Source organism: Dipodomys merriami, unplaced genomic scaffold (assembly GCF_024711535.1).
Source record: "Dipodomys merriami isolate MVZ:Mamm:240054 unplaced genomic scaffold, mDipMer1.0.p SCAF_49, whole genome shotgun sequence".
Classification (NCBI taxonomy): domain Eukaryota; kingdom Metazoa; phylum Chordata; class Mammalia; order Rodentia; family Heteromyidae; genus Dipodomys; species Dipodomys merriami.
The window spans coordinates 3,817,324-3,834,633 of record NW_027206057.1 but is presented as its reverse complement, the minus strand read 5'-3'; positions in this window follow the sequence as shown (position 1 = coordinate 3,834,633).

The window sequence follows — 17,310 nt, the reverse complement described above, 5'->3', positions numbered from 1 at the left end:
GTGGCTCAGTGGTAGAGTGCTTGTCTTGCATGCCTGAAGCCCTGGGTTCAATTCCTCAGCACCACATAAGCAGAAAAAGCCAGAAGAAGCACTGTGGCTCAAGTGGTAGAGCACTAACCTTGAGCTGAAGAGCTGAGGGACAGTGCCCAGGCCCAGATTTCAGACCCCACAACCAGCAAAAAAAAAAAAAAAAATAGAAATGGGTCTGTGGCTCAAAGTGGTAGCTTTGAGTGTAAAAGCTCAGGGACAGTGCTCAGGCTCTGAATTCAAAGCCCCATGACCAAAATAAATGAAATGAAATGAAATATTTTTTAAAAGATATAAATTTTGGAGTAAACATGAGATTGGAAGTGATGAAATATTGATTAATACAAGTTATACAATTTAATTAAATGAGAACTTTGTTTTTTGTCTTTTTTTTAAGCGTGGAAATGGCTCTACAGTGTAAGTCCATCTGAAACTTCAACATATTCAGTGTATATTAATATCCAAGGATGATTGCTCAAAGAATTTCTAATAATGGAAATTATAAAAGGGAAAGATTTTGAGCATATTATGGATCATTTGTCTATGATCTCAAATTGAAAGCAGTTACTTAAAGTTTAAGGCCTGATAATTTCTCCTTTATCTTCCAAAAACATGTCATTTATTTTTAATTTTCCTATAACACAAACACATGGATTCAGAATTAGCCAATGCAATACAATAGTTCAGATGTCAAAATATCAGAAAATCTTATGAAAATGACCTTTGTTTAAAGGCTTTTTTAGTATATTTTTTATTGTAAAAATAGTGTACAGAGGGGTTACACATACATGAGCAAGGTGATGAGTACATTTCTTATGGAGCCTTGTTACATCCTCCTTTGCTTATCCCCTACATCCCTTCCCTCCCCACCACCTAATTCCTCCCTCCACTCCGAAGCTGTAAAGTTCATTTTCTTTTTTATTTATTGATTTATTTATTTTATTGTGAAAATACTGTACAGAGGGGTTACAATTACATGGGCAAGATAATGAGCACATTTCTTATCAAGCATTGTAGCTTCCTCCTTTGTTTCCCCTTTCCATCCTTCCCATCCACCCCCCCCCGTGCCCCCACCCAATGCTCCCCATCCCCCCCCACCCCCAAAGTTGTAAAGTTCGTTTTTGACATAACGATTTGTACTTCTCATTGTTGCAATGGGTTCACCTGTATCCCTATTTAAAGGACTTGTTTTTCCCCTTCCCCTCCACAAATTATACCGACATCAAATACAGTGAAAGCAGGAGTTATACTGTAGGGGAAGGACATACAAAGCAACAAAGAAATAATCTCATAAATGTGTTAGAAACAATCGCATGAAAGAAAAAAAAACATTTGAATACATATCTTAGGGTTCATTTCCCTAGCATTACCTTATGTGATCTTTTCTGCTTGACTCAGACATATACTAGATATTGCAAATAAGGGAAACCATGGGACCTATGCTTCTTTGGGCCTGACTTACTTTACTTAATATAATTTTTTCCAGGCCTTTCCATTTCCTAACATATGGGGCAATGTCATTCTTTCTGATGGAGGCATAGAATTCCATTGTGTATATACACCACATTTTCTTGATCCATAAAATCAAGAATTCTAATAACAGATGCTGGAGGGGATGTGGACAGAAGGGAACCTTACTGCATTGTTGGTGGGAGTGTAAATTTGTTCAACCACTTTGGAAAGTAGTATGGAGGTTCCTCAAAAGACTCCACATAGAGTTCCCCTATGACCCAGCAATCCCACTTTTGGGCATTTACTCAAATGTTTACAAACAAGACCACACTAAAGCTACCAGCACGACTATGTTTATTGCAGCATTATTTACTATAGCTAAGATATGGAACCAACCCCGATGCCCCTCAGTAAAGTTCATTTTCAACATAGTGCCTTGTACATCTCATTGTTACAATGGATAAGCCTGTATCCTTATTTCAGCATTTTATTATTTCCCTTCCCCTCCCCATACTACAAAATGTACGTAAAAGATGCAGGGAACTGACATCAAATACAGTGAAAACAGGGGTTACAACATGGGGGAAGAACATACAAGAGAAACCAAAAAATCACATAGTACATTTTAAAAACCTTAAAAACAATAGCAAGCAATATAATTTAATATATAATATAATACAATATAATTTTTTCCAAGTCTTTCCATTTCCTAACAAGTGGGGGTGATGTCATTCTTTCTGATGGAGGCATAGAATTCCATTGTATAAATATATGTGTATATATATATGTATATATAGATAGATATAGATATAGATATATACATACATACATTTTCTTGATCCATTCGTCCACTGAGGGGCACCTGGGTGGGTTCCATATCTTAGTTATGGTAAATAATTCTACAATAAACATAGTTGTGCTGTTAACTTTAGTATGTCCTTGTTTGTGATCAGTTGGGTAAATGCCCAAAAGTGAGATTGCTGGGTATAAGGGAGCTCTATGTGGAGTCTTTTGAGAACCTCCATACTGATTTCCAGAATGGCAGAACAAGTTTACACTCCCACCAACAATGCAGTTTGGTTCCCTTTTAGCCACATCCCCTCCAGTATCTGTTATTAGATTTCTTGATTTTAGCCATTCTAACTGGGGTGAGATGGAATCTCAATGTTGTTTTGATTTGTATTTATTTTATGGCCAGAGAAGTTGAGCATTTCTTCATGTGTCTATTGGCACATATATGTCTATGTGTCTATCTTCAGAGAAGCTTCTCTTTAAGTCCTTAGCCTACTTATTTATTGGGCGGTTGTTTCTTTGAGGATTTGTTGTTGGGGGATTTAATTTTTTGAGTTCCAGGTATATTTTAGATATGAGACCCTTGTCCATTGTATGGCTAGTGAAGATCTCCCAATCCGTGGGCTTTCTATTGATCTTGCTAGCTATGTCCTTTGCCATGCAGAAGCTCTGCAATTTCATGCAATCCCATTTGCCTAGCCTTTCTTTGATTTGTTGTGTTTCTGGGTCTCTCTTAAGAAAATTTTGGCCAGTGCCAAGGAGACCTAGGGTTTCTCCTATTCCCTCCTGTAATGTTTTCATAGTGTCTGCTTTGACTCCGAGGTCTTTGCTTTGGAGTTGATTCTGATTCAGGGTGATATATAAGGATCTAGCTTTAGTTTTCTACAGATGATTAACCAATTTTGCCAAATTTGATATTGATATTCCTCCAGCACTGTTGTTTCTGCTAAGGATTATTTTTGCTATTCGGGTCTTCTATTGTTCCATATGAATTTTGTGGTTGCTTCTTCTATTTCTTTGAAGAATAAGGTTGGAATCTGATAGGTATCACATTGAATTTGTAGATAAATGTTTAAAGGCTATTGGAATGTGTTTTCCCAGCCACAATATTGAGAGGCTATCCATGGAACATGCTCTCTTCTAGGAACCAAGCTTCAAAAGTTACTGAGTGCATATATTTTCTGTTAGCCTCCCAGATGTTACTGAATTTGCTGCTGTCATTACCTCATAAATATGCAACATTCAGAGACATTAGTAGCTCTATCATGTTAAGGACATTTGTCAATTATCCAAATAACAGCTGAACACAGGAAGAATGGATCTCAGCCTGAGCTTTAGAAGCTCCTTCTGTGAAATCACTCAAAATTACAACTACCCATGTATTCATGTCTCAACTCCTGCTGTCTAGGCCCAATGCCTAACCTTTTCTAGTTTTTCTTATATTCCTTCAGTTAATTATAGTACACACACACACACACACACACACACACACACACACACACGCATGCACACACACACACACACACACACACACACACACACACAAAACCCAACATTTTGAATCATTTTGAAGGAAATGATATTTTGAAGAAAAAAATTCAAGAGTGTCAAATATTACTTAATGTTCTCCACTCATTCTTCACCCTAATAAGTTGTTAGCATTTTGATACATTTTGACCCATACCTTTTCTTTCAATACAATATATATACATATATATATATATATATACTCTCTGTAGCTATATCTATACATAGATAGATATATATATCTATATATAGTGATAATAGGTTTAAATTCAAAGGCTCTTACTTGCTAGCAATCTCCTTATTAAATCTAATCTTAGCCCTTTTTTGCTTTAGTTATTTTTCGGGTATGGTCTTCCATGTTTTGCTCTAGAGAGCCTGGACTATTCTTTACTTACTTAGCTTGTATTAGAGATGTAAACCCAGATGCCTTCCTTTTATTTTTTTTTTGATGATATAGGATCCTGTTGACTTTGTGGCTGTGGTAGAATTAAACCATAATCTGTCTGATCTCCATCTGAAAATTGTATTCATGTATACAAATCCATACATCTATTTGTTATTTTTAAGATATCATGAAAGAAAAATAACAAAATATTGAAAAGGTTGAATTGTTTAGCTGAGCAGATTATGTTCAATTGAAGCAAATACTTTACTAGTGTTATTTTTTGCATGGCCCATAACAATTATCTTAATGAGAATACTTGACACCAAATTTTATAGATTTTCTTAAAAATATTACATCAGTAAACTAAGATGATGAAAAGGAAAATGCAGATATATTTGTTTTGTATCAATCCATTTCTAAGACCCTTAAGTTAAGGTTTCTTTATAAAGATACTGCATTTTGTCAGTCTTATGTTGGAAATTAAGTGATACATTCCAAACTTAAATACCTTCAATCGACATGTTTCATTTCAACTTGACACAGGTGTATTTAGAAATAAGGCAAAAATTCATGATGCTGTAAGTGTCTCTATCCTTTTAGGATGAATGACACATTTGACACATGAATATGTGGACTCTAAAAATTAGGTACAGACAAAAAAACTTTGCTGAAAATACCAAGAACATCAGGTTAATGGCTTTTATTTTTAGGACTCTAATAATTTAAAGCTATATATAATTTTCCAAACTTCTCCTTTTTTGTGGAAAATAGAGTGCTCAGTAACAGAATTATTAAATGACATATTTGTGGAGAACAAGATGTTTTAAGTGCTCCTAAAATAAAATTTGCATTGACTTTATCCATTTTGAAATAATTTAGAGTAAAAATTAGCACAAAATTTGAGATTATTTTTCTTAGCGTAAAAATATCACTACAAAATCAACTATAAAAAATAACCACCGGTTAAATGAAGCTTTGAATTAGCAGATGATTTTCATCATGGGTGGTGGTGATTCATCATAGAAAAACTTTATACTCATTTGCTAAATGTTTTATTAATATTTTTGCAATTCTTTTTGAAGAATTATCTACTATAGACAAGAATTACTTAAGAAAAGTTTGAGTAAGAAAATAATATAGTAAATTCAAGCCTTTCAGTTCAGAATTCTGAATTTAATAGTGATGAAGATACTTTAGTATGATCTTCTAGTTTATATTTTGATTCCCAAGAAACTTAATTAGAAATTTATTTTATAAAAACATGTAAACACATGTATATTTGTGTGTACTCATATTCCAAGTTAATAGAGAGAAATTAATTTATTTTTATGTAATATGCAGATGAATATAACATTATATTTATTCAAGCACCTATTCATTCATCGTATTCCCATATTACCAAGTTAAAAGTGAATAAACAAGACAAAAAATTAATTGTTGACAATAAAGCAAATCCAGTACTTTCCTCTTTGAGGTGTATGATTCAAGGATCATAAACTGAGCAAGACTATGGTTTAACTGGAATAAGGAAGAACGACATAGGTGTTGAGTGAAGCATGTAAAGTGTGTATGTCAGAACTACCAAATGTAGTTAAAAGAGAAAACCTTTTCCATCCATGTTTACAAGATGACTTCTCACAGCTTGTTTGAACCATGTGTTCACATTTTTTTCATATCTTAGTGTTCCAGGGTTTCACTAGTGGTAGCTCAAAGTAGAACATGCTGAGCGTAGCAGAAAAAAATCATCACAAAAGCATCTAGCATAGGAGTATTTTTCTATCCATCCCCCATTCAGCTGTTAGTCAGCACACCAGTTTGATACAGTCTCTCTTTTTTAATTATAATTCTCACGATTTTACCATTCTCCATGATGGATTTTTCATTGACAGATGAAAATATCAATGTGTGTCTTAAAGCACTGTTAGGAAAATCGAGAAAGATGGTGTTTAGAAACAGTATTCAATGTTGTCACTGCATTCAATTTTGGTACCCTGGATATTATATATACATTTATCTGAACTAGAGAAGGGAAGAGGAACAACAAAATGATGAGACACACGACAAAGGGGAAACCTATTCAACAGTGAAACTCACAAGACAATATGTTGGAAATGGTCTGTTGGTAGGGAGGAAAAGAGGGAGAAAAAATGAGAGAAAGGGTAATAAGTTAGACAAGAACTGTAATCACTACTTTACTTATGTAACTGTAACCTCTCTGTACATCACCTTAACAATAAATTACTTTAAAAAGGAAGAAATCCTTGCTTGTATCTGTTGCTCAAAATAAGTTGTTGATTTTTTAAAAAATTTAAATGGTCTTTGATTTTGAAATATCAAAAGTCTTAGCTTAACAAGAAGATAATCAGTCACAATAGGTTTACAAAGAATAAAATGACATAATGATATAATGATAAAAATAGTATAAAAGTACAGGAGCACAGTTAGCAGACACATGTACATATTGTCCTAAGCCTATATTGCCCTAAAATATGTATAGAAACTAAAACTCAGCAACAGAATCAAAATACACTTTTCAATTTAGCAGACTGAAACAACTCAATGGGGCTAAAGGTTTTAAAGATTTACCAAAAAGGTATTAGGGAGGAGTTTGGGGATGCAGTAGTGTGCTTTTACTAATACCTTTATTTTTTATACAATACCATCTGTATCCATGAGTTAGGTTTGTCCTCAATGAAAGTGAAACAAAGCATCAAGAAAAAAGATTTCACAGTACCAAGTCTAGCACTTGGTAACCATAGCTGACATCTTTGGTGTGTAGTATTTACTGAATACTGTTGTAAATGTACCAATTACTTTTCTGATGCACACTTTAGGAGTAAGAAAACTAAAGCATCAGAAAAATACCTACTTTTCAACATTTTATAGTTTATAAAAGTGGGATATGAACCCATTATGCTACATTTTAGTAAATTTATAAGCACAGAGGAATAATCATTTAAGTAAGGCATGTTCTTGATAAAATAATTAAATCAATCATTATTAACCCTCAGTGGAATTTTTAAACAAAGCAAATGATAAATGAGGTATTTTTAATACCATTATTAAATGGTATACCTGTTAAAAGACATTTGACGATTTTCCATTTATAAGCTACAACAAATAAAATAGCAATGTACTTTAACACAAGAATATGTGTGAATATAAATTTTTGTTGCTATGGAGTAAAGGCCTGAGAGTGCAATTACTTGGTTTTATGATAAGTGCATGTTGAGTTTTGTGGGGGGAAAAAGTGGTAAAATTATTTCCAAAGCAGCTGCAGTATTCTGTCTTTCCACCATACATGTCTCCACATACAATCCAACATTTGTTGGTGCTAGTTTGGTTTTAATGTAGCTATTCTGACACTACTATAATAGCCCATAATTACTTTAATTTTACAAAGATGCTAACTAATAAGCTAAGCATCTTTCATTAATTTATTTGCAATCTATATGTCTTCTTAACTGTGCTATATCTTTATGGCTTTCTTTTCTGAATATTTTATTGCTAGTCTATGAGAATTTCCATATATATATATATATATATATATTCTCCCTTCTCTCATATTTTACATTTCTCTTTTTCTAAGAACAGAGCCTACTGGTAACAATAATTTTCAATTTGTTAAGATCCACTTTGTCAGTTAAATCTTTTAAAGATCATGGATTTGGTGCTCTAATTCCAAGACTCATATTGCTTTCCTAAAACTTGTATAGCTTTATGTTTCATAGAAATATATATTCCATGTATATATGCTTCATAAGATTATCTAAAAATGGAGGTAGACATTTTGAATGATTTCACCTGGGCAATAAACTGAAAAAATAGACATAATTATTGAAAAAGCTTTTTTTTAAATATGCTTTACATGCTTGTAAAGACAATGTGTTGAGCCTGTTTGTATGGGGTTCTTTATAATTTCTGTTGTTCAATATTTCATGCTATTTCAATCATGTAATAAGCCTTCATTAAAAATAGCATGATTTTCCACATTTTTCTTCACTTCCCAAGTTACATTTTTCCACATATTATTGAAGATAAATTTATCTATATGTACAAAATTTAAATAGCATAAACAAATACCTGTTGTGATAGAAACTTCCTCAAACCTATATTCATAAATGTTAGAAATAATATATTTATCATTTTTTTTTTCAGTCATGGGGCTTGAACTCTGGGCCTGAGCGCTGTCCCTCAGCTCTTCAGATCAAGGCTAGTGCTCTACCACTTGAGCTACAGTGCCACTTCTGGTTTTCTGATGATTTATTGTAGATAAGAGTTTCACAGACTTTCCTACCTGGGCTGACTTTGAACTTCGATCCTCAGATCTCAGCCTCCTGAGTAGCTAGGATTACAGGTGTGAGCCACAGGCGCCCGGCTTTTTAATCAAATATTTTAATCCATGAATTGTGAGTATGTGTGCAGTGACTTTTATTTAGGTTTCTATTTTCTCACATACATATTTTGTAAGTTTAAGATTCATATCCTAAACTTTCTTTCACAGTTAAATAATTCACTCTTTGGGGGCCTAAAGTAGATAAGTTGTTAATTGCATTGTTGTCATTTCTTTTGGGGGACTTGAGTGCAGGCCAATAATCTTATGTGTGATTTTATTTTTCTTATTTAGTTATAGCCATACTCAATTACAAAGGTGCTACCTGGCAAATATGAGGGAAAGTTGCTTTCCAAATTCACACTTGAAGTTCAGCCAAAGTTCTGTAGTCTATAGAGTTGAAATCAAGGCCATAAGACACCCTAGCCAAACATTATTGTACATATTTGCATTCCTGAACCTGAAGTTCATTCAGTTCTCTTTAACTAAGGGATCTCCTAGAGTGTAAGATTTATTCAAGTACCTCCATTGATGCTTTCATATTGCAAGAGGAATGGAAAACCTTAAAAAATTATCTACAAATTAGTATTCAATAATGTTCCCCTCTTAGCACTCCCTCCTGTCTAAGTTTTATAAAACCTAAGACACCTGTTGTTTTGGACGCTTCCCACAGTGAAGAAACCTCCACACCTGTGCCTTTTCCAACTCTTTCTTTACTGGTACACAAAAGGTAAGGAAGATGGGATATAGAAGATGGTACTTGTTTTCTGTTTCAGTATATGAATAAGGGTTTCATTAACATTATACTTAATCATTATTTTAATTTGTTACATTGACTTCTGACAACTCTCTGTAGCTCAGCTAAGTTCTTGATAGCACACACACATTGCATTGCTTGTTAGTCTATCAAACTCAGTTGATACTTTTTTTTAATTCTTTGCATTAGCTTCTGTCTTGTAAGCTTTATGAATTGATTTAGTGATTATGTGGTTTTATTACTTTTTGAAATTTCCTATACAGACTGGAACTTCATTTGCAAATAAGTCCAATTTTCTTCCTTTTTTCTAAGATATATGATAGAATTTTGCTTGTCACATTATACTAACTAGAAAACTTATCTTGAAAAGGAGAGAAAATAAGGAAAGCAACCTCATTTTCAATTGCCTCAAAAAGTATCAAGGAATTAGCATAACCAAAAGTATGAAGGACCTTTACACTGAAAACTAAAAATTTGAAAAAAAATGAAGAAGACTTATGGATGAAAAGAGCTTCCATGATCCTGGAATGAAAGAATTAACATTGTGAAAATGACAATACTGCCCAAAGCAATTTACAAATTCGGTGTAAAATACATCAAAATCCCAACAATATTGTTCAAGAAGATAGAGAAAGGAATCCAAAAATTCACATGGACTAACAAAAGACTCCAAATAGAAAAGCAATACTTAGTGGGCAGAACAGGGTTGAAGGAATAACAATACCAAAGTTCAAACCCTACTACAAAGTAGTGAAAACAGCTTGGTGCTGGTACAAAAATAGGACCTAGGGCCAATTCAAAACATAACCTAAAAGTAAAGTGAAGGATGGGTAGAAAAGGAGGGATGGATGAGAATGTTAAAAGGGGTTTAATCAGGAAGTCCTGTATTCACAAACTGCTCTGCTGAATGTCAACTCCTTTGTTAGTAAAACTACTTAAAGAAAATATATTTTTAAAAAAGTAGTAGTATTGACTGCATTCACTTTTTTTTTTTTTTTTGTCGGTCATGGGGCTTGAATTCTGGGCCTGGGCACTGTCCCTCAGCTCTTCAGCTCAAGGCTACCGCTCTACCGCTTCCGGTTTTCTAGTGGTAAATTAGAGATAAGAGTCTGACGGTCTTTCCTGCCCGAGCTGGCTTTGAACTGTAATCTTCAGATCTCAGCCTCCTGAGTAGCTAGGATTACAGGCATGACCCATTGGCGCCTGGCTGACTGTATTCACTTTTGGCCCAACATAGGGACAATTGAAAGATAGTAATTAAAAATATTTCATTACTGGAATTTCTAAAAACCCATACCCTCAACCACTTGTTTGTGCATTGATAGGTTAAAATTTTATATTTTGGCATTTTTCTAAATTCAAAATTATTTTGGCATTTTTCTAAATTCATGCTATATCAGTGTATTGTGTGTGTGTGTGTGTGTGTGTGTGTGTGTGTGTGTGTGTGTGTGTGTGTGTGTGTGTTCTGATTTGGAATCAGTGTTTTATTGACCAGAAAAATCAATTCGGAACGGATTTCTCTTTCTCTATTTTATGGGAGACATTGTAGAAATTTGTCATTCATCATATTTTTACTGTTTGTTAAAGTCTTTTTTTTCTGTTTTGAAAGACAATGACAACTTTAAGAATTCTGATAAATGTACAAATACCTACATTATATAGAACTTTCTTGAATTGGAATTTAGAAGTCTTTGGGTAAAAATCTTGTTAGTTCTTTATGTTGTTACTAAAGGATCTAGAGTAATATGATTGTCTTATTTCTTCTCTTTTATTGTGTTTGTTAGTCTGTACTGAGTTTTATCAATTTTCTTGATTCTCATTTAAAATATTTTAATAATTTTTTTCATTTGCTTTCTTTTGTTTTTTTTTTTAATTGTGCTTTAATTGATTTGTATTCTCATTTGATGCTCATATCATTCTGCTTGAATTATATTTAATTTACTCTTCCTTTTCTACTTCCATGGCTAAAATTAGTTTATTGAATTATATTCTTACATCTTTTTTATATTTTTATTGTAAAAATACTGTACAGAGGGGTTACACGTACATGTAATGAGTACATTTCCTATCAAGCATTGGTGCCTCCTCCTTTGTTTTTCCCCTACAATCCCTTCCCTCTCACCTCCACTACTACAGCCCCTCCCAATTGTAAAGTTCATTTTTCAACATAGTGTCTTGTACATCTCATTGTTACAATGGGTCAACCTTTATCCCTATTTAAGCATTTTTTCCCTTCCCTTCCCCATATTAGAGAAGTGTATATACAAAATGCATGGCACTAACATCAAATACAGGGAAAACAGGGGTTATACCGAGGGGGAGGACAAAAATAAATACGTTAGAAATATAGCAAGAAAGTAAAAAACCACTTATGTCCCTCTCTTGGGGTTCATTTTGCTTATCTGGTCATATGTACATAGCTTTTGACCTTTTCTGCTTGTCCCAGGCATACACTAGTTATTACAAATAAGGGAAACCATGGGACCTATGTTTCTTTGGGCCTGGCTTACTTCACTTAATATAATTGTTTCCAAGTCTTTCCATTTCCTAACAAATGGGTCAATGTCATTCTTTTAATGGAAGTATAGAATTCCATTGTATAAATATACCACATTTTCTTGATCCATTCATCTACTGAGGGGCATCTGGGTTGGTTCCATATCTTAGCTATGATAACAATGCTGCTATAAACATAGTTGTACTGGTAGCATTAGTATAGCCATGTTCGTGATCAGTTGGGTAGATGCCACGAGGTCGGATTGCTGGATCATAGGGGAGCTCTATGTGTAGTCTTTTGAGGAAACTCCATACTGCTTTCCAGAGTGGTTGAACAAATTTACACTCTCACCAACAATGAAGCAAAGTTCCCATTTTGTCACATCCCCTGAAGCATCTGTTGTTGTTAGAATTCTTGATTATAGCCATTCTAACTGGGGTGAGGTGGAATCTCAGTGTTGTTTTGATTTGCATTTCTTTTATGGCTAGAGAAATTGAGCATTTCTTCATGTGTCTATTGGCCATTCTTATTTCCTCTTCAGAGAAGTTTCTCTTTAAGTCTTTAGCCCACATATTCATCGGGTATTTGTTTCTTTGAAGATTTGTCACTCTGCACCTGATTCAACTCTAAATGCATCAAAGATCTAGAAGTCAAAGTAAACACCTGAAAACTTTACAGGAAGGAATAGGAGAAAGTCTAGGGCTCATTGGCACAAGATTACATTTCAGAGAATGTATTTTTGTATCTTTTTATTTTCCAACAATTTATTCTGATGAAATTGAAAATATTTTCTTATAAACAGAACATTCTAATTAAATTTGAGTTGTATTTTGCATTTTTCATTTTTGTTTTAACTGAGATAACCCATCTTCAAACTTCAAACTGAAAGAGAGGTTGGACAAATGGGATTGCATGAAACTTCAGAGTTTCTGCATGGCAAAGGACATAGCTAGCAAGATTAATGGAAAGCCTACAGATTGGGAGAAAATCTTCACTAGCCATACAACAGACAAGGGTCTCATATCAAAAATATACTTAGAATTCAAAAAACTAATCTTACTTCTTTATTACGTAAGTATTAACTCACATTCTCTTTTCCTACTATCATTTTTACATCAATATTCCCTGAATTTGCAAATTATTATTTCTTTGTAACATTTTATTTTAATTTTGTTTTCTATAGTTATATTCTTAAACTTACTTTGAGATTTCCTGTTTAAACTCTGTTTCTTTTATCTCTCAATGTGCTAGAAGGCTTGGTAGTTTTGATATTATTTTTCTCTGATGTTTCAGTTATTGTTTCTGGTTTAGTTCATTATGAAATACTATCTGTAGCCATTTAATTTTTTTTGTAAAGGTGATGTACAGGGGAGTTACAGTCACATAAGTCAGGCAATGAGTACACTTGTTTTTGAACAGTGTCATCTCTTCCCTCATTTTTTCCCATTTTTTGACTCCATGTCCCTTTCCCCCACAAGTTGGATAGTTCACTTTTTAACACCGTGTCTCATGTCTGTGTTGCATTGGTTCACCCTTTGCCCCACCATTTCTCTGCTCACTTTTACCCTCCCCCATACAGATAAATTTAAAGAATTTAAAAGTAATTAAATAATTATCCTATGTCCTAGACTTTTTCCCACTAAATTAGTAAATGTTAACTAGATCCTTAAGTCAAACTAGCATCATCTTTTCACAAGTGCCACATTCTGTACATGTCAATCAGATCCTCTTAGTTTATTGAATCGTTCAGCTGTTCTATAAACTTGCTTATATCCTCTCTAGCAGATCTATAACTTGCTAAAAATTCTGAAATAAGTGACTATAATTTTTTATTTTTCTTTTGCCCTGCCTGTGTTGCTCCACATATTAAAGATTACATTGTTTCTGTCATACACCGTTAGATCTTTTCATGTCTCTCTACTGAGTAGTTTTTGTTATTCAGTAAAACTGCCTTTAGTCTTTTTTAACTTAAGCACAATATAGCATTCATTGTCTACTGTAGCATATTAAGATTACGTTTCAGAGAATGTATTTTTGTATCTTTTTATTTTCCAACAATTTATTCTGATAAAATTGAAAATATTTTCATATAAACAGAACATTCTAATTAAATTTGAGTTGTATTTTGCATTTTTCATTTTTGTTTTAACTGAGATAACCCATCTTCAAACTTTAACTATATTATGTTTATATCATTTATAGTTTAAGTAATTATTAACCTATTAAGACAAGTCAGTACTGCATTCAGTATTTACCATTTTCTCTTTTACTCACTTCTTTACTTCCTATTAACTCTCCCAACAGTTTCTTTATACCATTCTTTGTTTTATGTTTTATTACTAGATATTGAATTCAGGACCTAGAGCATCCTAGACAAGTACTTTCCCACATGAGACACACCTTCCCCTGTTGGCTTATATTTTGATGTTATAATTTTTTGTTGATAATGTCTCTAACTGCCTTGGCATACCTCCAACAGATGGCCCTCCTGTATCCTGAGTAGATGGGATGAAAGGCTTACATGCCCAAGAAGGGCTGGTTTTAATATATTGTTGAAAATTATTTATGTTATGTTAATACATTTCTTTAGTGCCCAGTGTTTGCTTTTGCTCTTTACTTTAGAAAATATTTTTTAGTTCTTTTTAAATTTTTTTATTATCTTTAAGTAGTTGTACAAAGAAGTTCCAGTTCTACAAAACAATATATGAGTACAAAGTGTTTGACAACATTGTCACCCATCTCTCTTAACCAATCCCTTCTCTCACTTTTTTTCTTTGAGATTAGGTGATTACATAAATTTCACATATTATGGAATAGTGATACTTAGAGTCACAAACACATTTTAACTTTCACAAGGCAAATTGTCATTATCATGGTCTATACAGTTTGTGGATTCTGTGAGCTTTGGCATTACAAGTTAATTTTTCCATATCAGGAAAATTAGTGTGGGCTGTTTCCACTTATTCTGTTCATCCTCCTAGCTTCCCTCTATTGTATGTATATTATCTACCTTATATATGGTCCAGAACATGGAGTCATTTAGCAATGATATAACAAAATGGGTGGCTGTCCTTTGTTTCTTGAGTCCTGTTTGCCATATCTTCTTGTATTTTAACTTTAGCATCCATATATATATCAGGGAGACCATGTGCCATTTGTCAGTTCATTCTTGGCTTACTTCACTCAAAATAATCTGCTCTAGTTCCATCCATTTCCCTGAAAATGCCATTCTTTTGTCCTTTCTAATGGCTGCATAATATTCCATTGTATATAGGTACCACAATTTTTGGAGCCGCTCATCATTAGTGGGACATCTGGGTTGTTTCCAAATCTTGGCTATTGTGAACAGTGCTGCAATAAACATGGAGGTGCATGTGTCCTTGTATACTGGTTCCTATTGTTCAGAGTAGATGCTTAGGAGTGGTATGGTTGGGCCATAGGTGAGGTCTATATTTAGCTTTCTGAGGTATCTCCAGACTGTTTTCCAAAGTGGTTGTATTAGTGTACATTCCCACCAGCAGTATAATAGTGTTCGTCTTTCTCTGAATCCCCCAGCATTTGTTGTTGGCTGAATTTAGGAAGTGGGCCATTCTGACTGGTGTAAGGTGGTATCTCAGTGTTGTTTTTATTTGCATTTCCTTTACAGCCAGGGATGATGAACTTGTCCTCATGTGTTTCTTTGCCATTTTTATCTCTTCTTCTGAGAAGTCTCTCTTTAGTTCTCTTGCCCATTTAGTAATTGATTTGTTAGGTTTGGTAGGGATTAGTTTCTTGAGTTCCCTGTATATAATAGATATTAGACCCTTGTCTGATATTTTGCTAGTAAATATTTTTTCCCAATTAGTTGTCTGCAATTTCTTTGTCTGTGCCGAAACTTTTTATTTTAAGGTAGACCCATTTGTCCAGTCTCTCTCCAATTTGTTGTGACCCTGGGACTCCGTTCAGGAAGTTCCTGCCTGTGCCTATAAGTTCAAGGGTCTCTCCTACTCTGTCTTGCAGTAATTTCAGAGTATCAGGTTTGATGTTAAGATTTTTAATCCATTTTGAGTTGATGTTAGTGCATGTGATAGGCTAGGGTCCGCTTTCATTTTTCTGCCTGTAGCCACCCAATTTTCCCAGAACCAATAATTTAAGAGGTTATGATTCTTCCACTGTATATCTTCAGCTCCTTAGTCAAATATCAACTGACTGTACATATGCGGCTTTATTTCTGGGTCCTCTACTCTGTTCCATTGGTCTTCGGGCCTCTTTTTGTACCAGTATCAAGCTATCTTTGTAATTATGGCTCTATAGCAGAGCTTGAAATTTGGTATCGTTATCCCTCCTGCATTGTTTCTTTTGCCTAGAATTGCTGTGGCCATTTTAGGTCTTTTGTTGTTCCATATGAACTTTTGGACTGTTTTCTCTATTTTAGTAAAGTACGTCATTGGGATTTTAATGGGAATTGCATTAAATGTGCATATAAAATTTGGCAGTATAGCCATTTTCACTATGTTAGTTCTGCCTATCCAGAAACATAGGAGATCTTTCCATTTCCTGGTATCTTCTATGATTACTTTTTTTAGGCTTTTATAGTTTTCATGAAATAGATCCTTTACATCTTTGATAAGGTTAATTCTTAGATACTTTAAAAAAATATTATGAATGGGGTTGTTTCCTTGATTTCCATTTCTGCTTGTACATTGTTGGTGTACAGAAGGCAACTGATTTTTGTGGGTTAATTTTGTATCCTGCTACTTTGAGTTTGAGGATGGAGTTTGGGGATGGAGTTTGGGGATGGAGCCTTTGCGATCGTTAAAGAAGAAAATCATGTCATGTGCAAAAAGAGATAATTTAACTTCTTCCTTCCCTATGTGGACCCCTTTAATGTCTTTTTCCTGCCTTATTGCTAAGGATTCCAGAACTATATTAAATAAGAGTGGGGAGAGTGGACATTCTTGCCTTGTTCCTGTTTTTACAGGAATTGGTTGTAGTTTTTCCCCATTAAGTATGATATTGGCTGTTGGTCTGACATATAAAGCTTTTATTGTTTTAAGGAGTGTTCCTTCTATTCCAATTTTTTCCAGAGCTTTTAACATGAATGAATGTTGCATTTTATCAAAAGCCTTTTCTGCGTCAATGGAGATAATCATGTGGTTCTTGACCTTGGATCTGTTGATGTGATGGATTACATTTATTGACTTACATATGTTAAACCATCCCTGCATCTCTTGGATGAAGCCTACTTGGTCATAATGTATGAATTTTTTGATGTTTCTGGATTCTGTTGGCTAGAATTTTGTTAAGAATCTTTGCATCTGTGTTCATCGAAGAGATTGGTCTGTAGTTCTCTTTTTTTGTTGGGTTATTGCCTGGTTTGGGGATGAATGTGATATTGGCTTCATAGAATAAGTTTGGTTGGGATTACTCCCTCTGCTTCTATTTCTCTGAAGAGCTTGGGGAGTATGGGTATTAGTTGCTCTTTAAAGATCCTATAGAATTCTGTAGTGAATCCATCTGGTCCTTTCCTTTTCCTTGTTGGAAGGTTTCTGATTGGTTCC